General features: G+C 58.3%; 1 protein-coding gene across 7 annotated transcripts in view; it reads left to right on the forward strand.

Moving 5' to 3' along the window:
* Nucleotides 1–896: 896 nt before the first annotated feature.
* AHDC1 (AT-hook DNA binding motif containing 1) overlaps nucleotides 897–23,101 on the forward strand; it is a 64,058-nt gene continuing 41,853 nt past the window's right edge. For 3 of the 7 annotated variants that reach the window (XM_032361408.1, XM_032361410.1, XM_032361404.1), the window contains exons 1-2: nucleotides 1,020–1,390; nucleotides 1,621–1,718. The gene's annotated coding sequence lies outside the window, so the exon portion shown is untranslated. Of the gene's footprint in view, nucleotides 954–1,019; nucleotides 1,391–1,620; nucleotides 1,719–13,196; nucleotides 14,629–23,101 lie in introns of those variants that run through there. The other 4 variants (XM_032361406.1, XM_032361407.1, XM_032361405.1 and 1 more) reach the window with 4 other exon arrangements.

The following is a 23,101-nucleotide window of genomic DNA, read 5'->3' on the forward strand; positions in this document are numbered from 1 at the left end:
TCTTTGTGGACAGAGGGGCCCTGCTGTGTCCAGTAAATCGCAGCAGAAGCAACAGCAGTTTCCCTTCCTGGGCTGTCCAGCCACTTCCCCCTTGGTAACCAGGCCCAGACAAGGCACATTCCCATCTGGGGGGATAGGCCAGGCAGGGGGCCTGGAGCTAGGGGCTGGATAACAGATGTGACCTGAAGAGGAGGTAGGTGAAAGTGCTGAGCCCAGCCCCCAGGCCGCAGCAGGAGCTCTGAACTGTTGAATCCGAATCTTGCTTCCTGACCCAACCAAAATGCTCAGTCGGATTCAGGAAGGGGGAGGGGTGCTGTTTGTGGATTAGCCAGGACCTCTGTGCTCTGGTCACCCTTGGACTTCTAGGAAAACTAAGAGTTGGAGGGGCTAAACCCGGAGGTCAGAGCTTGGGACCGGGGTCCCTGAATGAGGAGGAAGCGGTGGTGGGGCTTTGAGATTTCTGGAGCAGCGCTCACGTCAAAACGTCGTGCTTTACTCAGTAGGAAACCTTTCAGGAAGGGAGAACGTCCCCAGACTCGGAAAGCCGGTCCTCCCCTCTCTCTTCTTCGTCTATCATTTAATTGGGGCGCCCCAGAAAGTCGCAGACCCTTTGGCTAATCCCTTGATTCCCTATTCGACTCATTCCATCCTCAGACCCCGCCCCTTCGCTCCCACCCGCAACCTCCGCTCAAGCCAGAGCTCCCCCGCAGGGAACAAGGAACGAGGGAAACACCCCTGGTCTTCGGGAGAACCAGAACCCTTGGTAAACGGAGGACGTGCCCCTCTCCCGGACGAAGGGCCCGCGCTCAGTCCCCGCGGGCTCCCGGCCGCGCCGTCGGGGCAGCGGCTCGGCCCCGCCCGCCCCGCACGCCGAGCGGCCGGGGTGGGGACTACAAGTCCCGGCGTGCCGCGCGCGCGCTCCCCCCTGGGGTTCCGGATGGTGAGCGGCGAAGGTAAGGCGAGCTCGCAGAGGCAGCGGCGGCGGCGGCGGAGACGGAGAGAGGCAGGCAGGCAGGGCGAGGGCGAGAGACGGAGGGAGGGAGCGAGCGAGGCAGACCAGACAGACAGACAGGCGGGCGGGCGGGCGGGCAGAGCGAGCCACCCGCCAGGCTGCGCTCAGCCCCGCTCGCAGCGGAGAGAGCAGAAGGCAGGAGGAGGGAGGGGAGGAGGAGGAGGGAGGGAGAGAGGGAATCCAGCTACCACCACCCAAAGCCAGCGTCTGCTTTCTGTCCTCATTTCCTTTTCCCACCCAGCTCGGAAAGCAGAGAAAGGCAGAGAGAGCGAGAGATAGAGACAGTCAGAGAGACAGACAGACAGCCAGAGAGCGGGAGGGAGGAGGGCGGAGGAGGAGGAGCAGGAGGAGGACTACGCGGGGCGCGTTCCCTCCCAGGTTTGCAATGGGGGGGTGGGGGCGGGGGTGTCCAGGGCTGTGAGAGTGTGTGCGCGGCGGGGGGAGCGAGGGGGGCGCAGAGAGCGAAGGAGTGATCGAGGTGGGGGGGCGCCGGGGGAGCGGGGGGCCGTGTCCAGCGGAGTTAGCGGCGGAGAATGTGAGCCGAGACGCGAGCCATGCTGTCAGCAACGGCGGGCGGCTCAGGGCTCCTCCACGACTCCTCTCCCCAGCAGCCGGGCGCCCGCGTCGCTGCCGCCGCCGGAAGACTGACGCCCCCCGAAGCCCCTCGCCTGGCTCGGACCCACGGAGCCGGCAGCCCAGCACTCCGGTGAGTGGCGCCTCCTCCCGAGCCCTAGACCCCGCTGGGGACCGGCCGGCCGGGCTCTTTTGTGCAGCGCACGGGGGGGGGGGGCCCGCGCCCCCTCCGCGCGCCCCGGTCCGGTCCGCGGGACCCGGTGGCTGCGGTGCCCGCGGTGCGATCGGTCTTTGTTTCCACCGGGGCCCGCGGCTCGGCTGGGCTCGGCTCGAAGCCTGGCAGGCAGCGCCGGGAAGGGGGAGGGGGAGGTGGACGAGAAGGGGGGGCGGGGAGGGGGGGTTCTCGGGTTTCCTGGCCGCCCCGCAGCTCCCCCGGCTCGGGGGCGAGGTGCGCGCCCAGCGCTGCCGCGCGCCCCCTCCTCCTTCCTCCTCCCTCGGTCTTTGGATTTAAAACTGCAATTTGCTCTCCAGCTTGCTGAGAATGTGGTGGGGGGGGGAGAGAATGAAGGGGGGACCGTGGGAGCGGAGAACAAGGCTGGATTTTAGGAACGGCGCTGGGAAAGGGGGAGACTGCGGAGGGAGGAGCCCCTCCCCTCCAACCCCCAAATCCCAAGGTTCCGCTGGTGCTCTGGGAGTTGAGGGGCGGGGACCTAATGACCCGGAGGGGGTGTGGGGCGGAGGAGGGATTTGGGGGTGGCCAGGGCCGGAGGGGTTGGGCCGCGTGCCCGGTTACCTGGCGAACAAAGTCGGCTCACTTTTGCATAAATAAATAAATAATCGCCTATCAATGCGTTTCCTCTGGGGCTCAGATTGAATTGGGCCCCCTCTTCCCCAGGGGGTGGGGTGCTGAGTGACAGCTGTCAGCCCCCTGGGCCGGGAGCTGGGGGTGAATTGCTGAATCCCTATGCCTTTTGGCTAAGGGCGCCTTCTCCTGCTGGGTCCTGGTCCCCGGGCAGAGCCAGAGGGGCAGGGGGCTGGCTCGGAGTCTAGGAAATAACCTTGTTTCCTGTTCTACAGGAAAAGGGACAGCGACCCAGAGTTTGGGGGCTGGGGATGAGGACTAATGGGAGCTGGAGGGGTTCCCTAGCAGCCTGACCCCCCCAGCCTCCTGCCAGGCGAAGGGGCCAGCTGAGGGAGGAAGGATGTGGGCCTTGCTGGCCGGAGGCGGGAGCTGGGGCTGTCCCTGAGGCGGGCAGCGGGCACAGAGCGGGAGGAGGGAGAGAGAGAGAGAGAGAGAAGCGGGGGCGGGAATTCTCTACCGCAGACCCTGGGGGCCAGGGCCAGATGTGGAGGGGTGGGGAGTCCCCCCTCCCTCCTAGCTTGGGGGCCCTGGGGCTGGGCTGGGAGGGGCTGAGCCTGGTGCCCTCGGTTCTGCACCAGTGCCTGACTGGCAGGGCCAGCTGAATTTGGGCCCAGGCGTCACCCTGGGAGGCAGGGCCAGGCTGCACCAGCCTGGTCCCTGAGCACAAGGAGGGACCCTTGGGGGGCCTGTGCCTGTCTGGCTGGGCAGGCGTTTCCCGCCGGACCAGTTGGTGTCAGGCGGGACTTGGCCCCAGCTCCCTGGGCAGAGCTCAGGGTGTGAGGACAAGCTTTGCCTCCGGGTCAGGGTGGCCACATTCTGTCCGCTGCTCCTGCTGCTGCTGCTGCTGGCGGGGCGGGGGCATGTGCCTGGGCCTGGGCAGAGTCCTGCCAGGAGTATTTGGGGTGTTTCTATTGTTGGCTTGTTCCTGTTCCGTGTGGCCCCGCGTGTGTGTGTGTGTGTGTGTGTGTGTGTGTGTGTGTAGCTGTGTGAGCTGGGGCTTTCAAGTGAAAGATTACCAGTCTGTCCATTCCCCCCCACCCCTCATGTGGAGGGGGGCAGGCTGGGTTGTGGTGGTGAGCTGTGGGGGGACCCCCCAGGTGGCATGTGCGTGCCGCTTGCCATCTCCCTCCTTTGAGCAGATGTATATTTATTTTTATAGCAATGGAAAATCAAACTGGATAGTAAGTTGAATTCATTTTTTTTCTCCTGCTGTGTCAATAGTTGGAATAACCCCCAGAGACTGGTGAACTTCTTGCCCCAGAGCTCCCACCCTTCTGAGGTTTGCATAGATCAGTGAGGGTATGAGCTTAGGGGGACCAGTGGGCACCAGTCCAAACCGTGACTCTTGTCCTTCTTGGTCTGGCACTGGGGCAGGTGCCTGGGTGGGCGGGTCCTCCCCCCTCCCCAGAGCCCCCTCCCCAAACCCGCCCCAGGCCCCAGGGTGTTGTCTGGCCTCAGCCATATCCTTGGTCAGTACCTAAGCTGTGCCCAAACCCTTGGGGACGTTCTCCTGGTGGGCTCCCTCCTCCTGCCTGGGCTCCCGGCCCACGTGCTGATATTTATTTTCTGTAGTAAAATCCATTTTTAATGCCGTTACTTTTGAAATAATATAGAGAGAAACAAATGTGATGTGTTTAAGTTGCCCTCTGTGAGTTTTTAATGTGATCTATGGCTGAGGTAGTGATGGAAGGAGCTGTTGGGCTTGGAGAAATTTGGTGTCATAAAGAAAAAAAGCTTGCTGTTTATTACCGTTGCTGGCCTGGGGGGTCTGGAACAGGGTCGGGGGGCAGGGAGCCCCAGCACCCCCAGATGCTGTGGGTGGACAGCATAGCTTCTCAGTTTGGGGGTGTGCACGTTACAGGGTTGTTTTGCATTGCTTCCCAGACCTTGAGTGGGACTTTGGTGAGGGGGGCTTGGGGGTTGGGGGGCTCTGTTAACCCCATTCCACCTGCTTAGATCTTGGCAGGGAGGCTTTTGGACCCCCTGCTGAGCTAAAGTGGAGGTCTACTGTTGGGAGGTTGGACTTGAACCCTACAGGAGATTAAGGGGTGGAATCGCCACCTGAGGTTGTAGCTGTATTCCAGGCTTGAGGAGCCAAATGTCCCTGGCTGGAAACTTGGCGGGGGGGTGGGGGTTCGGGGGGGAGCTGCTGCTCTGGACTGGCAGAGCCCTAGAGGGACACTGCTGGTTCTCAGATCAGTCTGGAGCATTGACTTTGAGCCACTCCCTCCACTTGGCTTCTGTTTCCCATTGGCTAGGGGCTTTCTCATGGCTAACCTGATCTCCTTCATTTCCCTTCATACCCCCTATGTTCCCCCCCACCCCCCGCTGACCCCCGACCAACTTTTTTGTTTGTTTGTGGAATACAGAGCTCTGTGTCTCATGCCAGTCACCCAGACCAGGGGGTGCTGTGCTATGCCTTCATACCAGATGCCCAGACACTTCTGGTCTGGTTGAGTGAGGTCAAGCAGACTCACTATTATGGGATGGAGACCAGCTCTGTCTCTGGGCCCCCTGGGTCTCTTTGGACAGCTCCGAAGAGGGGGGAGCCAGGATGGGGAATGCAGGAGGGAGCAAGGATAACATTGTTGCTAATGCCAGCAGATGGGCCCCCCCAGGGAGAGAGCTAGGGGACCGAGGAGAGGGGAGGAGAGACCCAGACAGCCACGTGCCAGGTAGAGAAAGGGAAAGATGGTGGCAGAAGCCAGTGATGAGGGAGTGAGAGAGCAAACAGTAGAGGGGAAGAACCAGGATCACAGCCCCTGGAGGTGGGGCCCAGGGGACCAAGAAGGCCCTAGGCATGTGCCATTCGCTACCCCACAGCCTGGAATGAGCAGGCATTGTTTTTGGAGGAGAGACAAGCAAATGTCTCTGGGAAGAAGGAGGAGGACAGGTGGACTAGAGAGGGAAAGACGCCCACAGGAGGAGGGAGAATAGGGATCCAGGGGGATTCCAGGGGTCACTTGTCTAGTGGTCCTGCCCCAGGGTAGCATCCCCCTTCTGCCTTCTCCAAAAGTCTGGGAACAGAGCAGAGCTATTCTTTGGACTGGGGGGCGGGTCCTGAGGCAGGTAGGTGCCCACAGGTTGTGTGTGCTCCATGCCAAGAGGCACCTGGGATTTTAAAGGCGGGGAACATTAGAGTCCCAGAGATGCCAGGGGTATCGTCCCATTGGACCCCCTCACACATGGTTTGACAGGAGAAATCCCAGTCTAGGGAAGGGACTCATTTGCCCAGGGTCACAGATACTTGGCAATGCCAGGCCTGGGACCTAGGCTCTTTGCACTCTAACAGTCTGTAGTTAGAGAATAAGGACAGCTGCAGGGGGCCTCCTGGGTGCAGAGGGGGCCTGGAGCCTGGAGAGAGGAGCAGGCGGGCACCCTTGTGGCCAGAGTCCCCCCAGGGGAGGGGGAGGCGCCGCTGCCGGGAGAGAGAGGGAGGGAGGGGAGAGAGGAGGGGAAACAGTGAGTCAGGCTTCCAAGAGCTGAGGATGAGAGAGCCAGGGCTGGGAGGGAGAGGGCAGGGAGGACTGCTCAGAAGCTCAGAAAGGGAGGGGGCCCAGCCGGGGGCAAGGAGAGCTCTAGAGGGAGGGAGCCAGCCTCTGGCCCTGGCCCAGCGGTAGGCTGTGCAGCGGGAGCAGCCAGTATGGACTTTGCTCATGGTAGGTCAGCGTCCCTTTCTCTGTGATTCCACACCAGGGTCTCAGGAGGAATAACTGTGACCTCCCATCCCTTCCTCAGTTTCCCCATCTGTTGTGGGACTGTGGGATTTGGACTGTTCTCGGAGAGAGAATGGGGGGCACAGAGCAGACTGGGAGGGTACTGAGGGATGTCACATATCTCCTGGCTGGGTGCTGGAGGTCCTCTTGGAGCCTGCCACCGGCACAGGGCAGGGCACATGTCTCTGGGGTGGGGCTTCTTCTTGAGTCGTCTGAGTTGCTGGGTGGGAGAGTGGGGGTGGCAGGCCATGTGTGCTAGGGTTTGCTCTGTGCGTGCGTGTGCGTGTGTGTGTGTGTGTGTGTGTGTTTGTGTGAGAAAGAGAGAGAGAGAGAGAGAGAGGATGAGGTGCTGGCCTGGCAGTGGTAGGTAGGCTGCATGGGGCCTCTCAGGATGGCGAATGCCTAGACAGGATCAAGGTCCCCAGAATTCCTAGACAGGATCAAGGTCCCCACATGTCCAGAACCAACCTCCACTTTGGGATGGAGGAGATATTCTTATATCTCCCCCCTCAAATCCCTATGGGTCAGAGGTTCTAGAGAAACTGGGAGGCAGGAATGGCCCCTGTGGGAGCTCCACATACCTAGAGCTGGAAGGAGAACTAGAGACATCCCCAGGGACTGCCTGGAAGGGAGGAGAGAAGGACCCCCCTCCTACCCAGCTGACAAGAAACTGTGAGCTCTTAGCCCCTTCCCTCTCCCTTATCCTGGCACCCCCCCAACCCCTCCCTCCCGGATCCCAGAATCTCTGCCATTGGCTAGGGGATAAGGAAGGTGGGCACTGAAGATTCCTCCCCTGCAAGGCCTAGCTTTGGGGGGGCGGGTGTTGTTGAAGTGAGGCCCCTTGCCTCCCCCCTTACCTACCCATGCACAGACTCAGCTGCAGGGAGGCCCTGCTTTCTCTCCTCTTTCTGCTCTGGGGTCCTTGGCCTGGGAGCCCAGAGGAGGGGCCGCTTCTGCAGCTGGCTGGCCCCGAACTCCCAGCTCAGCCCAGCTGCTACTGAAGCTTCCAGAAGCTGCAGCTCTGCATCACGCTCCCCCCACCCCCACCCCCTGAGCCAGGAGAGGCCTTTGCTGACCTGGGGGAGGGTACCTTGGGGAGCGAGTGGGCACCCTTAGAAGGACTAACACAGACAACCAGACAGATGGGTGGTGGAACAGATGGACAGAGACACCCACGCACAGGCAGACGGAGAGAGACGGACAGATGGACCAGGACAGGGAGAGACGGACAGACAGAGGTGCTGGCAGAGAGAGGAGGAGTCAGAAAAATGGAAGAGCCTGGGGAGAGAGAAACAGACAGAGAGACTGAGACATGGAGACACGGAGATCCCAGAAGGGAGACAAGGTGACTGAGATAGGAGGAGGAGAGACTCAGGGAGAGGGTGAGAGACAGGAAGAGATAAAGAAAGGGGAAACCCAGACATAGAGAAAGAGAGAGAGGAGAGGCGGAGAGGCTTGAGGCTACAGACCACAAACAGGGATTTGATGAGAATCTGGAAGGTGTTTTCTCCTGCTTCCCTCCCCAAACCCTTGGGCCAGCCAAGTCTCCATTCCTTCCACCCCCGGCTCAGTTTCCAGCTGCTAAAGAGGTCAGAGAGAAAGAGAGAGAACAAGAGAGGGAGAAGCACGCAGAGAGACCCCCTCCTCCCTGCTCTCTTTGTAGGGGAGGGAGTTACTCAGAGCAGTTTTCCCAGCCCTGACCCCTGCTCCAAGATGGACATATCACTTGTGTCAGAAAATATCACACTCATCACTCACTGGGTGTCTCCTTGTGTAAATGCACTCCCATCTTCATACCTGTCCGCACAGGCCTACACACACACACACACACACACACACACACACACACACACACACACACACACTGTGACGTGAATCTCTACCCTCACACTCATCCCTCATCTCACAGTGTAACTGGGGAACGCATACCTATGCTTCCTCATCCCTAACGGCAGTGACACGCATGCCTCGTCTCGGGGTCCCGGGACGTGCTGACACATGCATGCACACAGTCACACCTTCACCCAGACAGTGGCGGTCACGCCAGAGCAGAGGGAGGGCTCTGCCTGGAGGTGAAGCTCAGTGGTCCCAGGTGTCAGTGTGAGGGTGGCGTGCCCTCCTGCTCCTTCCCAGCCGGCAGTGGGGGGAGGCTAGGGGGCCGTTTCGGCAAGCGGGAGCCTTCCTCAGGACTTGGCTGGTGGGCTGAGTGACGGGAGAGACACTCTCTGAGCGCTGGGGAGGCTGCGTGTGTGCACCACCTGCAGACATGTGCACGTATGTCCGGATACAGCGTGGCGGGTGCCTGTGACGGCGGGTGCCTGTGACGGTGGGTGTGAGGAAGAGATGATCGTGTGTGAGGTGGGACATGGGCGTGACGGGGAGATCCAAGGTGTGTGGAGCGTGTGGGGGTGTGTGCGATGGCTGCTAGTCAGGCATGTGTGTGCTGACGTGTGTGCCTGTCACAGGTGTGTGCTGCCACCTGGGTCTGCAGAGTGGGGGGGGTGTCGTGAGTGTGTGGACGCACAGGTACAGGGCCCTGGGGGCAAGCTGCATGTGTGTGAGGGTGCAGTGTCAGGCAGATGTGAAGGTGTGGGGGGGGGGTTGCGTGTGGGTGTAGGCAGTGTGCATGTGTGTGCGTGTGTGTGTGTGTGGAGGGGGTAGCTGCCTGGGTGAGGCTGCGAGCTTGCAGCCAGGCTTGGAGGGCTGTTTTCTGAGGCCAGGATGCTGCTGGAACAGAGGCCGTCCGCACGAACACACGCGAAGGGGCTCTGAGGCTCACAGTTGGGCACTGACCCACACAGACGCACAAGGACAGACATACCCGCCCCTGTCCTCCCTCTTCCTCTCTCCTGGCGTCAGTGGTTTTCAAAGGAGCCTCCATGAGGACTGTTTGCTGTGCAGCTCCCCCCAGCCCCCAGCCTGGGCCTCTTCAAACACAGTGATGCCCTCCAGGCAGCTTTGTGGAAGCTCCTGCCTCAACCATCTGAAGGCAGATGGGTGGGTTGAGATCCGCTGCTGCCCCCCAGGGAGCGAGGAGGCGGCTCTGCTCCTCTGGCCTGGGCGCAGGCTGAGACAGATGGACGAACCCCCCTTCCCCGTTCTCCACACCCCCTCTCAGGGTCTGGGGGTGGGCAGGCACCCTCCCCCACCAAAGAGGGGTTCCAGCAGGCGGCCCCTGAGCAGAGGCTAGGACTCTGCCCGTCATCTCCCCAGAGGGGCACCTATCCTCACCCTGAGCCCTATCTCGTGTCTAAGCACAGGGGCCCAACTGTAGCCCCCAACACCTGAATATCCAGCTGCCCCTCCTCTGCTTACCGCTCCAACACCCCTAAACATACCACTGCTCCAGCTACAAACACTTCCACACATATCCACCCTTCCAACACCCCACTGCCCCATATACACACCTGGCCCCAGCATGCCCCAAACACACAACCACCACACACCTTCCCACACACACACACAGTTATAGCCCTAGTCATGAACCCAAACCCAGATTCTTAGGATCCCCAGCATACACCCAACACATACAGACACACATTTATTAACTCCCTCTTGAGCCCCCCCACCTCCCTGGATACACACAGGACCCCAAAGCAGCCCTAACACCTTCCCCGTACTCGAACTTTCCCCAACACCTCACCAGACACACACTCAGACTCTCCCTACAGCCCTAGCGTTTCTCCCAGCTGCAGCCCCGCACCTCCCCGAACACACCAACCAACCCCTACACCTTTCTGGACACACAGCCTCTCCCACTCACCACACACACGCACACTGCCTGCTCAACACCCACTCAAACAAGAACACCCTCTTCAGCCCCGCCACATACCTTGAACACAGACATAGCTTCGGTTCTGCTTCACTTCTAAACAGATAATGTCTCCCCAGCTTCTCATACCTTCCCAGGCACGTGCATGCACACACCCCTACACACACACTCACACTCCCCCATAGACCCAGCACTTCAACAGGCTGTCCCCTGTATGTCCCCAGCAAGCCCCAGCTCCAGTCCTTTCCTTGGCCATCTCAGGGCCCAGGGACAGCCCCACACCTTGCAGCTCTGTCCTACCCCCACCCCCCAACATACCCCAACTCAGTTCCTCTGTAGCTCTCACCCCCAACCCCACACATGCCAGCACCCCCCCCCACAGCACTCTCCATCACAGCTCCCCCACCCCACATCTTGTCCAGGCCCCCTCCCCACCACACACACCCTCCCAGACAGCCTCAGCCAGCCCTGCACACACACTTGCTTGCTCTTGTAGCTGTCTCTCCCTCTCTGCTGTCCAGTCCTCCCCCACTTCCCAGAGCATCCTCTGCCTGGGGAGGCATCTCTGCCCCCCTCCCTGCCCCAGGCCTTTCATTCCTGGACAGTGAGGCTATGCATCTGGTTCAGAGCTGCCCCACCCAAGACCCTGTGCTCTGGGCATCCTGGCCTGGGCTTTGGGGGTTTGGGGCCTCTTTGGGGGCTCCTGGCACCTGGTCACCCTGGTCTCTCAGCCAAGAACTCGGAGTACCCAGCCCTGTCCCGGCTCTGGCATGTATGCTGGGGGTGTGTGTAGAGGGATTTACCCCGGCCTGCACATTCTCAGGTGCTTGCCAGCCTGCCCCCCTACCCGGGCTTACCTGAGAGGGACATTGGGCCTGGGGCTTCAGGGAGAGAGATGGGTGAGATGTTGGCTTGACATGCCCCCCCCCCCCAATCTGGGCTTCGGGACTTGGTCTCCCTGGGAGTCAGTTCCGACAGTGAAGGTTACTTTACTAGATGCATGATTTTAAACGGAATCTCCACCATCTGTTCCACCCCCTAATTACAGATGCACAGAATCCGCCTCAGAGGGCAGCGTGAGGGGAGTGATTTAGAGGCTGAGCTGCTTCTGCCTGCATTAGGGCTGGGAAGATGGGGGGGGCTCTGGGTATTGCTTGCAGCCCCCCACATCCCATCTCTTTCCCAGGGGCCCCTCATGCCTTTTCTTGCTGGGAGAAGGCTCGGAGAAAGTTTCCCCCAGCCCCCAAGATCTGAAAGAGGAAGCCACTGCATTACTGAGGGAGGGGTCCCCAAGATACCGCCTGTGTCCCAGGCCCCAAGTCCTGGGATGCCGGCTCCATTAGAGCCTTAAAAAATTCAGTGGATCGATCTCCTGCCTGTTTCTTTGCCCTGGGGAGCCACAGACTCTGGCCCGGCCCAGCTGTCTGCCCACCCCAGGGGTAGCCGAGATCGGTGAGGCAGAGCGGGGGTCAGAGCGGAGAGGTGGGAGCAGGTGGGAGAGGTGGGAGCAGAGAGGGGGCCTCTCGGTTCCAGCAGCAGAGGACACAGGCTGGCATACCAAGACCCAGCAGGTGTGTTCACACATCTGTGCCCCTCCACCTTGGTGCCACTGTGATGCCTAACCCCAGTTTGAGCCGTGCTTTGTGGGGCTAGACAAGCCCTGGGGGCTGGAGGGGCCAGGGCCTGAGCTCTCAGGGTTCCGAGGGTGACCAGAGGGTCACTGGGCTACATACACTCTGAGGACCAGTCCGCCTTTGCCCACAGGTGCAAGGGACCTGGCCCCCAGCCCGCTTGGTGGTGGCAGTGGCAGGCACACTGCGGTAGATGCTGGAGCATTCACTGCAGGGAGAAAGGGAGCGAGGTTGGGCTGGAGGAATTTTAAAGATTGCTGCAGGCAGGAGGGTCTCTGGAACCCCGTGGAGCGGGCAGTCATGCAGAAGTAATCCTATCGCCGCCTGCCTGGAGGAGTGGAGGGGAGAGGGGCCAGGGAGGGGAAGGATGGAGCAGTAGCCCCGTTCCCACCTAGCCCCTGCCCTAGCCAGCTGCGGAGGGCGCCAAGGACCCTGGGGGCCTTCCCGGAGGAGGCACCTTGTCTCCTCCATTCCACTGTGGCATGTGCCCCCTGGAGGGGCAGTGCTGCAGCTGTTGCTCAGCTCCAAGCTCCGGGTATTATAAATAATGCAGCTCAGAGGTGGGGGCCAGCTCAGCCCCCGGTCACCTTGGGTCACCCAGTGTGATGTCTCCAGCTGGCAGGCCTGTGGCAGAGCCCCTCTCCCTTTCAGCCTGCTCCTCCTCTTCCGCTGTGTGAGTTTGGGCCAGAGGCCTAGCCTCTCTGGGCTGGGGTTGTGGGGCTGGGGGGGGGGGGCAAGGAATGTGGAAGAACCCAGAAAGCTCTGTCCTTTTGTCCCACCCCCAGCCCTCACAGGTTAGCTGGTAGCTGGCTCAGCCAATCCAGGCTGGGAAGGGCAGGCCTGCTCTAGCGGGGCCTCACCCATTCTGGCTCCTCCATTTTGCAGATGGAGTCACCGAGGCCAGAGAGGGAAGGATGGCCAAGGCCAGCCAGCTGATGAACCCCTCCTTCCCGCCCCATTCTGCTGTCACTCAGGCTCTTCTCAGCCTCAGCTCAGCTAAGAGCAGGGCCTGGGGGGGGGTGGGCGGGGGATGTTTGGGAAAGTGGTTGCGGCTGAGAGGTTGCCATGGCGATGCTGCAGGATGCCGAGCTGAAGTGGGGGTCCTACAGGGTCTCTGGGGCCCCCAGCTCCACACCCCTGTGGTCTTCTTCTCTCCATCTCCTGTCCCCCACCCAGATGCCTGTCAGGCGGCTTCGGTGACAGGCCGGGTGGGTGACAGGTGGTGCAGGTGATGGGCTGGGTGGGTGACGAGCTGGGTGGGTGACAGGTGGTGCGGGTGCGAGGCAGGCAGGTGACAAGCTGGGTGGTGACGGGCCCTGCTGATGACAGGCAGGGGGTGTGGTTGGCGAGGATGCCGTCTCCTGGCTGGTGGCCTGTTGGAGCCCCCCGCCCTCGTGCGTGTGCACACACATAGACTCTGGGCGCAGAGCTTGGGGCTAAGATACTAATGAGGCTTATTACGTGTGGAGGGGCAGGTGCCCAGGCTCACTAATGAGAGGCCTTTAACAAATAGGGGAGACAGCTGGGGGCTTCAAGGAATTTGGCTGGCCCTCCTGAGCTGAGGCCCTGGGGGTCCCAATCTGGCTGGAGGATGGCTCATTCTCCAGCCAGGTTGGGACCCCACCTCACCTCCCTTGAGGCTGCTTGGGTTCGTGTTAGTGCTACCATGACAGGAAAGCTACCATCGTTCAAGCATTTCCTCTCCCGCACCAAACCCTAGGTGCCTGTTCTCTTTTCAGCTCGACCAGTTACAGGAGGGAGGCCCCATTACCCATTCTACAGATGCACAAACTGAGGCTGAGAGAAGGCAAGGGACTTTAACACAGTTTCTGTTACAGCTGGAATTTTAATTCCAGTCTTTCTGTCTGTCCCCAGAACATGCCCTTAACCACCCCACCAAGAAAACTCAGGTTTTAGTCCAGACTCAGACCCTCTTTCAGGGCCTCAGTTTTGCACTTCTGGAAAACAGATGTGTGGTGGAGGGGTACTCACCATAAGATCATCAGGTCTGTCTTGGGAGGCTTTGGAGGGCTCTGCCAGGTACCTACCTGCCTCAGTGTCACCCCATGTGGCCCAGATTCTCGACTGGAGAGAGGGCAGGGCTAAATGCTGAGAGAGCTGAGCTGAAGAGGGGACACCTGGGATATATGAGCCATTTCCTGCCCTGGGTGATGGGGAGACCAAGGCCTGGAGAGGAGCAGCAACCGCCCAAGGTCACACACTAGGTGCGCTAGAGGGCCGCGTGGGATCCCAGGTCTCCCTGCCGCTTGAAAGGGCAGGGCAGGGTGTGGTGCTTGGCGGGGAGACGGCCTCCTCCTGGGCGCCACCCACCAGCCTTAGCTTCTGCCCTGGAGCTTGTGAGCCCCCAGCTCCTAGGAGGGTTGTAGGGGGCCGTTGGCTGCGTCTTTAGGGCCATGCCCCCTCCCCATCAGTCTGGGTCCGCAGTGTCAGTTGAGCCCCTCCCTTTGGAACCCATTGGGGTGGAAACTCCCTGGCAACAGCTGATGGATGGATTAGGACCCTGACATTGGCCTGGGGCCACAGCATGACCCTGGAGGGACCAGGCTGGGGCTGGGGGCTTGGAGGGGAATTTAAGAGAGAAGAATTAGGCTCGTAAATCTTGGAGCAACTCAGTTCTCCTCCTCCTGGACCTTAATCTCTTACCAAACCTGCTCTCCAGCTGTGCATCCAAGACTGGGGCTTGAGGGACTCCACCTTCCCATACCCTTTACCCTCCAACTGATGTGCAGCCCTTCCTGGAGTCGTAGGTACCCCTGACAGGGAAGAAAGAGTTGCAGGATTGGGCAGGATTAAGACCTTGCGTGTCCAGGCTACTGGATTTGGCTTCAGATTCATAGTGGCAGGTAGGGCAGAAGGCTTCAATGCCTCAGTTTCCCCAGTCTTGAGTTTTAAATCCTCTCTTGGTGCCTGTCCGCTCAATCAGGAAGGAACATTAAGACCAAGAGGGATTTTGCAGCTGCAGGACACAAGGCCCTGTCCTCAGAAGCCCCAGTCTGAGATGAGAAGCACAGCCCTGGCCTTGGGAGCCCTCAAACCCAGAGGTGAGGTCTAGAACCCAGTCTGGGCGTGTGCTGAGGTTCAGGTGGGAAGTGGGTGGTGCCGGGTAGCTGGCCTGTGATGGTTTTCTGAAGCAAAGGCTTTGGCTAGGGGGAGGCCCAAGGTGGGGGGGTAGGTTAAGGGGGTTGGTTTGCCTAGGAGCTTGGAGAGCCATCTTGGTTGGGGGGTGGCTGGAAGTGTCGGCTTTCCCACAGGCCTGGGCAGCATTAAACTGAAGTTCTGGGGCCTTCTTGGCTCCCCAGGGAACCCACTGCTGCCTGGCCCTGGGGACCCAGGCGTCCTGGCGGGTGAGGGCGGGTCTCCAGCAGGCGTCCTGCCAAACCCCGCAGCCTGCTCACCAGGAATCTTGTTGCTGAGAGATGGAAAATCCCGGGCCGGGCCTGCAGCTCATCCCTCCCCTCCGGGAGGAGGAGGGGCCCAAAGACTCCTTCCTGCATTTCCCCCCTCCCATCTGGGGCTGGGCTCTCCTTGGTAGTGGGTGGGGCTGGGGGGCCCAGGACAGGCCTCTAAGGCTCTCCGTCACATGTCCTGGAGCCCAGCCCAGCCCAGCCCGCAGTGGGCACCAGGGCACTCCGGAGGCAGAATGGGCCTGGTGCGGCTGAGAAGAGGTGGGGGTGGGGTGCCAAAGCCAGAGGGGGCCTGGATGGGGGCCAAGCCTGGCCCTGGCCCCACTGGCTCCCCCAGGGCGGAGGGTGAAGAGTTGGTTCTCTCCTTGGACAGGAAGACGAATGATCCCATTATGGGAGCGTGATTTTATTCCACGTGTCACGGAGTCTGAGATTAACTTGCTCACCAGTCTGTGACAAACCCCTCACACCCTCACACCCAACACACACACGCACACACACACACACACAGACACACATATCCTTGGTCTTACTAACGCACATCCCACAGGCACAGATAAACATTTCCATAATACAACACACAGCAGAGTCTCACACACAGAGACACAAGCAGACACTCACACTTAGCTCTAGACCCACAGCCTCAGAAGCACAACATTCCCTCACACCGAGGCCACACAGACCCACAGCTCCAAACAGGCCGCCCAGGGGGATGCTTGCAGCCCTACCGGGACAGGGACAGGCACCGGCCAAGGACGCCCAGTGCCCTGTAGACACAGATAAACTTAGACACACACAAACCCAGACACAGTCATGCGGACAGGCACAGACCAACAGCCACACACACTGAGACAAAGGCCCAGATACATACAGAGACAAAGACAGGCACAGACACACAGCCGGCGGTGCGCACACAGGCACAGGCGTGCACACCCGGACACAGACAAAGACAAATAAATGCCCAGAGGTTTAGCTGTGGACAGATGTAAGGAGCACGCACATCTGGGCCTCCTCGACCTCCTTGCCCGGGGACATGGTAATCTGGCGCCTGTGGCTCCGGGGAGAACTCTGAGGAATCTCTCAGTCGGAGCCCCCCACCCTGGGCCCAGGGCCAGCCCCCCCAACTCTGGCACAGGGCCCGTGGTCGAGGCCACGGCAGCCACACCCTCAGTGGAGCTCCAACATCTCTACCCTGCCCTGCCTGCCGGACACATACAGGCCCGCCGTCTCCCACTGCACAGGCTTAGCGCCGCACCCCCCTGCCCACACAGCGTTTCTCACTCGCACCGCCCCCCAGTAGTCCCCTTCTTGCTGGTTGTCTCTCTCAGCCACTCCCTGCCCCCCACCCCGAGCACACATGCACCGCCTTGAGCACCTACACCCACAACCCTCACGACACACACCCTCACCTGTTCTTACTCAGACCCACCAATCCAACACGCGGGCTCTCTCCTTCCTGTGTGCCCTCGCCTTCTTCTCCATGGACCCCCCCAAGCCCACATACGGGCACTCCTTTACATCCTCACCTTCTCCCTCACAGACTCATTCACAAATGCAGCACACACACACACACACACACACACACTCCCCGACACACATCTCACCACTTTCTCACATGCGTGCGCGCGCACACACACTTTCAGAGCCTCCCTCACACCATCGCTTTCCTTCCTCTGTCTCTCACAAACACTCCCTCTGCCAAGAGTGTAGCTCTGCCGCAGAACAGCCCCTGACAGTATTTGTCACTGTTCTCCACCGCGTCCTTGGCCTTTCTGGCCTCGGTCCCTTCTCCTCCACCTCCAGCCCCGGACACTGCGGCCTTGTGTTCTTCTGTCATTGCTCTCTTTAGCCAACAAATATACACGGAGCATTCAGTCAACGGTGCTGATTGGGCCCTGATTATTGGTTAAGCACCGGGGACCCAGGGGACACAGGTCCTTCCCGCATAGAGTTCTCAATTTTGTGACTGGTTTGTTTGTTGCTTATCTCACCTGATGAGATTTTTAAGGTAACCCTTGGTCTTGTATGTTGAGGGATATGTAGGAATTCACAGGAGAAGTAGGGGCAAAGTGTTCCAGACAGAGGGAACATCATATGCAAAGCCTGGAAGTAAATCAAGGTATGGTATGGCAGGAGCACAGGGGCAGTGTTGAGACTAGAGAAGATGCATAGAGAGCAGAAGCCGGGTGTCCCAGACTTCAGATGCCTTGCTCACAGGTTTGGATCTCATCTAGTGGGTCACGGGGACTCATGGGAAGACTTTAGAGCCAAGACAAGGTAGGGAGAGATGGGAGGCAGGGAGGCTAGTTGAGAGGCTTGAGGAGTCCAGATAGGAGATGATGCTGGTCTGATCTAGAGGAAGCAAATGGGATGGGAAAAGAGAGACTCATTTAGGAGCAAGGACCGGTGGTGTCCCAATTCTAGAGCTGTGACCTTGGGAAGGTCCCACAGCCTCTAAGTTAGGCCCATCAGCTGAGGATGGGACAGAACGGGAGCCGGGCTCCTGGGTAGTAAATGCCCAGTCGGTGAGAACCACTATTGTCAGTATCCATGGGACATGGGGGACATCGAATGAAGAGGTGATTTCGTGAGCACCTACTGTGTGCTAGTACTGTGCGGGGGCCCAGAGGTGTGGTCTGTGACTCTGGGCAGTTCACACACCCGAGAACCACAGGAGACAGGAGAGAGCTGAGCATGGAGGGGAAGGCAAAGCACCCTGGAAGATTAAAGAAGGACGAGGCAGCACATGGCAGGGTCTGGGTGGCTCATGGTGGCTCTGGCATTGAGCCAGACCCTGAAGAGGCTGGTTGAACTTGGGCAGGTGGAGGTGGAGGGAGAGCTTCGGGACCGTGTGGACGACAGCCCGAGGGCAAACCAAGGAGTCTAATCCGGCCCCTGTGGGAGACACAAGATTGGGGAGTCTTGGGTGGAATCATAGAGGAGGGGCCTTGGCGGCCAGGCTGGGGTGGTCAGCATGGGGTTGATCTGTGGTGGTGACGTGGAATGGGCCCATGAGAGACTCCCTCCAGGCGCTGCTGCTAAGCTGTTGCTCAGACAAATGCCTTGCCCTCTTTGGTCTCAGTGTCCCCATCTATGTGATCAGGTGATCAGTGCTATACAGGAGGGGATCCTGGTATGACGTCCCAAGGGTTGGTCTAGCCATCTTTGCAGGACATCTTCTGGCCTGGGATTCTGGGCCCCAGCAGTGCTTTTTTCCTGAGCATTTGGAGCAAAAGAAAGGAGCAAATTGAGGGGTTCCCCAGAGACAGATTTGAGGCCTTCTGAGTAAGAGACCCAGGAGCTTAGCATAAAAAGAGGGGCATTTTTGCCAGGGTCTGACTCCAAGTCCCAGAGGTAACCTAGAAGAGAAGGCCAAGGTCCTTCTTCCCTTCTGCCCTGACCCACGCAGTGGTAGATGTGGGCCATATGCCCAGGAGGGCACAATGCCCAGGCCCTGGCCCAAGGGGTGTCAGGACCCTTCCTGCCCACTAAGGGAGGAGCAGGGCTGGAATTCAGGAATGCGGCCTAGGGCTTGGAATCCCCTGGGGTTGAGGAGCCAGGAGGCCCTTCTCAGGCTGGTGGAGGCACGTAAATGCCTGTGCGTTCCACCATTGATACCTGGGGTCACCAGAAGTTGTGGTATAAGGCATGTTCTGTTGACCACCCCCCCCCGCCCCCGCAGCTGCCCTGGATCCTAGCTGCAAGGGGCCCTTTAAGCATCTTACCTGTGAGGTGGGGCTGGTAGAGAATTAATTTCCTGTGCTATTTTAATTTTGCTGTATTTAATTTGCTGTTTATTTTAATTAATTAACGGCGGGTAATCGTCTATCCTAACTTGCTGCCTCTGGCTCCTCTTCCTTTTCGGAGGGGTAGAAGGCCAGGCCAGGTAACTGCTGAGTTAGTCATGGGGGAGAGGGAGAGCCCTGGGGGCATGTCCCTGTTCCCCTTTGCCCTTCTCAACCCAATGGTCTTCTCCACTCTCCCTGGCTCTCCTCCAAAGGGCCCTCCCCACCCTCCCTCACTTGTGGTCCCTCCTACTCCTCCCTCCCCTCTCCCCAGTATGGCTCCAGGGCTCCCTGTGCAGTAACTTGGTGAAGAGAGGCCTGGCACTAGGCCCCTGCCTCCCTCCCCCACCTCCCCAGCAAATAGATTTTAATGTCATAGGGTGGTGGTTTAAAGGATAGGGAGCTTGGCTTGCAACCCGTGCTATACTTAGGGGCTGGTTGGGGAAACTTTCAAAGAGGGGATCTGCTTTAACGACAGCCCCCTTGCCCACTCCAGTGCCCACAACAGCATACCCATCTGTGTGGTCAGGCCTGTAGGATGCTGGCATGTCCGCCCACCTGTGAACACATCCTTGGCATGTTTTCGATTATTGGTTAATCTCTAGAATGGACTCTCTAAAGGAGGATGATCCCCTATAGAGATGAGGAAGTGAGGTTCAGAAAGGCTAAGTGATTTACCCAAGGTCACACAGCAACTAAGAGAGGCAGGGCCTGGATTCTGGCTGTCATCTATCTGGCTGCACAGAAAGTTAACAGTTGGAGGGAGGGGACGGGAAGTGGCTTGGGATTAGGGTAGGGGTATTAGGACCGGTAACTGGTGTCCTCTAACTTTGGACACTGTGGGGAGAGGAGGAATGGGTCCTTGCCACAAGGGGCTTCCTGAGGTATGAGGTCCGGCTTCCATTTTCCTGTGTGTCTTCAGTTTTCTGTTTGGATCTGAGGTTTGCTTTGTCACTCTCACTGTACCCTACCAGGGGGATCCTTTCGTGGCTAGGTGGAACCCATTTACCATATTCCAGGCACTTTTCTAGCTTTAGAAATAGATGCTCATTTAATCAGCTAGTAGCCCTGTCATTATCATCTTCATCTTGCATATCAGAAACCGAGGCTTAGAAAGGTTAAGTAACTTGCCCAAGGTCCCACAGCTCGTACCTTGGGACAGCCTTTCCACTTGGAACACAGAGATCCAGAGTCCTTGTTCTGAGCTACCACATATCCTACCCTCTTCATGCTGTAGGTGGGAGATAGGAGCCCTGAATTCCCCAGAGATGTGGAATCTTGGGGGAGCCTGGAGCCTAAGTTGAAAGGGAGATGTGGCCCCACTCTCACCAACCCCAAATCTGCTAAGACCTGTTCCATGGGAGGAAGCAGTCAGAGCGTCAGGGTGGGCCTAGCTAGGAGGTGCAGATCAGCTACTGGAAAACCTTCCATGGGGCCTGGATCACCTGCTGCTGTGCGGGCTGGGGTGGGGGGAGGGCAGTGAAGGTGGACCTCAGATGGCGCCCTCAGAGAGCTTGCCTCCCGACTGGAAAAACAAGGGAGGTGTGTCTGAACAGTTACTAGCAGTTGTATAAGACAACAGGAGAAAAACATCACAAAATGTGATGCAGAGGAAAAGAGTTTTGAGCTTTGAATCCCCATGTAACCTTAGTTACTCGACTCCTTTCTGAGCCTCGGTTACCCTGTTTGTCCAGGGGAAGTAAGCATGGCCCTGACTCTAGGATTTGATGAGGCTCACATGAGATGAAGTGTGAAGGGTTTGAGCTCAGGAGCGGGGGCTCAGTGAACATCCCATCTAGATGCTCAGGTCCCACCTCTGGAGAAGGAAAGGGCCTCTCCCCGCCGCTCCACCCTGTCCCAGGGCTGCCCTTGGAGCAGATCAGGACAGGAACAGTGAGGGTGAGGAAGGCCATGAGCATCTCACCTTTGGAGTCAGGCCACTTGGGTTTAAATCCCAGAGATGCTGAATCGCTTACCCTGTCTGGACCTTGATTTCCTTGTCTGTAAAATGGGTATTATAATAGTGGCCCACCCCCTGTTGGCTGTTGTGAGTATTAAACTAGTTAATTCATTTATTCAGTAAGCAATAGTGAGCACGCGCTAGGTGGCAAGCATATTGCTACTCATAGCAAATAATAAGTGGTCAGTACATGTTAGCAGTCTTACTAGTATCCTCATTATATTAAGGGTGGCTTGTTCAGAGAGCAGCCTAAGGCTTTTAGAGGGGATGAGCGACACAGTAGAATGCTGTAGAAGTAACAACAGGCTGATTTATTATTGAGCGCTTACTATATGCCAGGCACATTAGCTCCTAAGGCAGGTACTTGTATCGTCCCCATTTTGCAGATAGGAAACAGGTTCAAAGAGGCATACAGACCTGCCCAGAGGAACACAGCTAGAAAAGGCTAGGGCTGGAAACTGAGAGACTCAGAAGCCAGGCTCTTAATTACAAAGCTGTAAACCTGCTTAAGAGATGGTGTGGAGTGGGGGCAGTGATCTAGCAGAGGAAGGAGGGAGAGACCTCACCAGGAGGGAGACAGAAGTGAGCGAGGCCTCCAAATTCAGGGAATGGACCAAGTCAGCGTTTGCTCCCCCAGTGGTTTTTCCCAGCAATAAAAAAGGTATGAGCTCAGGGAAGGGAGCAAGTCAAGACCGGAGGATGTAGGTCTCGAGAAATGAGCACAGTGGACAGAGGTGGGGAGCCCCTCAGTCCAGGTGGAGCACACTGTTATCAGCAAAGGTCCTGAGGTGAGAACGAGCAGCTTGGCTTAGGGCTAAGAAGTGTAGGAAATGGTTAAGAGAGGTCAGAATAAGGGTTGGGAGGACTGGTGGCCTCAGGGGCAGAGGGAGAGTGGCAACCCCAAGGAACTAGGGAGGGTGACAGATTCAAGACGCTTAGCTAATATAGAAGTAGAAATAAGCCCCCATCTGAACAGGAAATAGAGCAGAGTGATCTAGAGGGCAGGCTCTGGAGTCCAGTCCTAGCCAGGCTGCTTCCTACCATGTGATCAGAGCAAGTCACTTGAGGTCTCATTTTTCAGAATGAGGACTCATGAAAGTACCCATCTAAGATGGAAAGACTCATGAGAAGTGATTAGCACAGTGCCTGGCACGCAGGGAGTTCTCCGTTCATTCATTCGCTCATTCATTCATTCCTCAACTACCAAGTGCACACTTAGTGTCGGGTACTTTTCTAGGGCACACAGCAGAGAACAAAGTAGAGTAAACAGAGAACAAGGTAGTATCCCTGCCCTCAAGGAGCTGACATTTAGAGGGTGAAACGGTTAACCCAGAAAGAAGTAAAATGCATGGTGTGTGAGATGTTGCTAAGTGTCACAGAGAAAAATGAAACCGGGAAAGGACTTGGGGAGGGCCAGAGTTGCAGGGTGATTGCAGTTTTAAGTAAACTCATAAATGGAGGTTATTGTTAGTATTATTCATGCAGCAGGTTTTTGTTTTGTTTTGTTTTTTAAAGATATTATTTATTTATTTGACAGAGATCACAAGTAGGCAGAGAGGCAGGCAGAGAGAGAGGAGGAAGCAGGCTCCCTGCTGAGCAGAGAGCCCAGCTTGGGGCTTGATCCCAGGACCCTGGGATCACGACCCCAGCCAAAGGCAGAGGCTTTAACCCACTGAGCCAACCAGGCGCCCCATCGTGCAGCAGGTTTTAATAGAAAAAGTACCTTCCAGTCTATAAGGCATTTTTCCTTCATGAGAATCACTCAAGATGTAGATATTGCTGTCCCCATTTTATAGATGAGGATGTTGAGGCTCAAAGAGGGGAATCAGACCCAGGAGTCATAACTCTGAGGACAGTGCTGACTCCCTAGGACTCCCAGCGACAAGGGAGTGTTATTCCTAAAAGTCTAGAGGACAGAAGGCCTAACGGGAGAAGGGGAGGATATAGCAGCAGAGAGGCCTGCTTCCCGGAGCCAGAGCTGCGGTCAGCATACCCCGGCATGGCCTGATCAGGGTGAGTTCAGAGCGGGCTGGACCCAGGGGCAACCCTGAGGGCAGAGCGGGGGCAGCCGGCTGGGCCTGAGACACTGTGTGATTGAGCAAAGGGGCAGAAGCCGTCCAGAACGGAGTGAGCATGTGGGTGGTATGGGGACCGTGGGGAGGGGGAGAGAGGTGAGGAAGAAGTCAGCTCCACTGACCAGACAAGAGGCCACAGCGAGGAAGAGGTTGGTGGGGGCCAGGGTGGGCTGTGGGGGCTCTGGAGTGTCAGGCAAAGGGCCTTGGCAGCAGTAGGGAGCCATTACAGGTTTGGGAGCAGGGACATTGTGTCCTGAGAAGGAGACTGAGGCAGCTGAATGTGGCACAAG

Source organism: Mustela erminea, chromosome 10 (assembly GCF_009829155.1).
Source record: "Mustela erminea isolate mMusErm1 chromosome 10, mMusErm1.Pri, whole genome shotgun sequence".
Taxonomy (NCBI): Eukaryota; Metazoa; Chordata; class Mammalia; order Carnivora; family Mustelidae; genus Mustela; species Mustela erminea.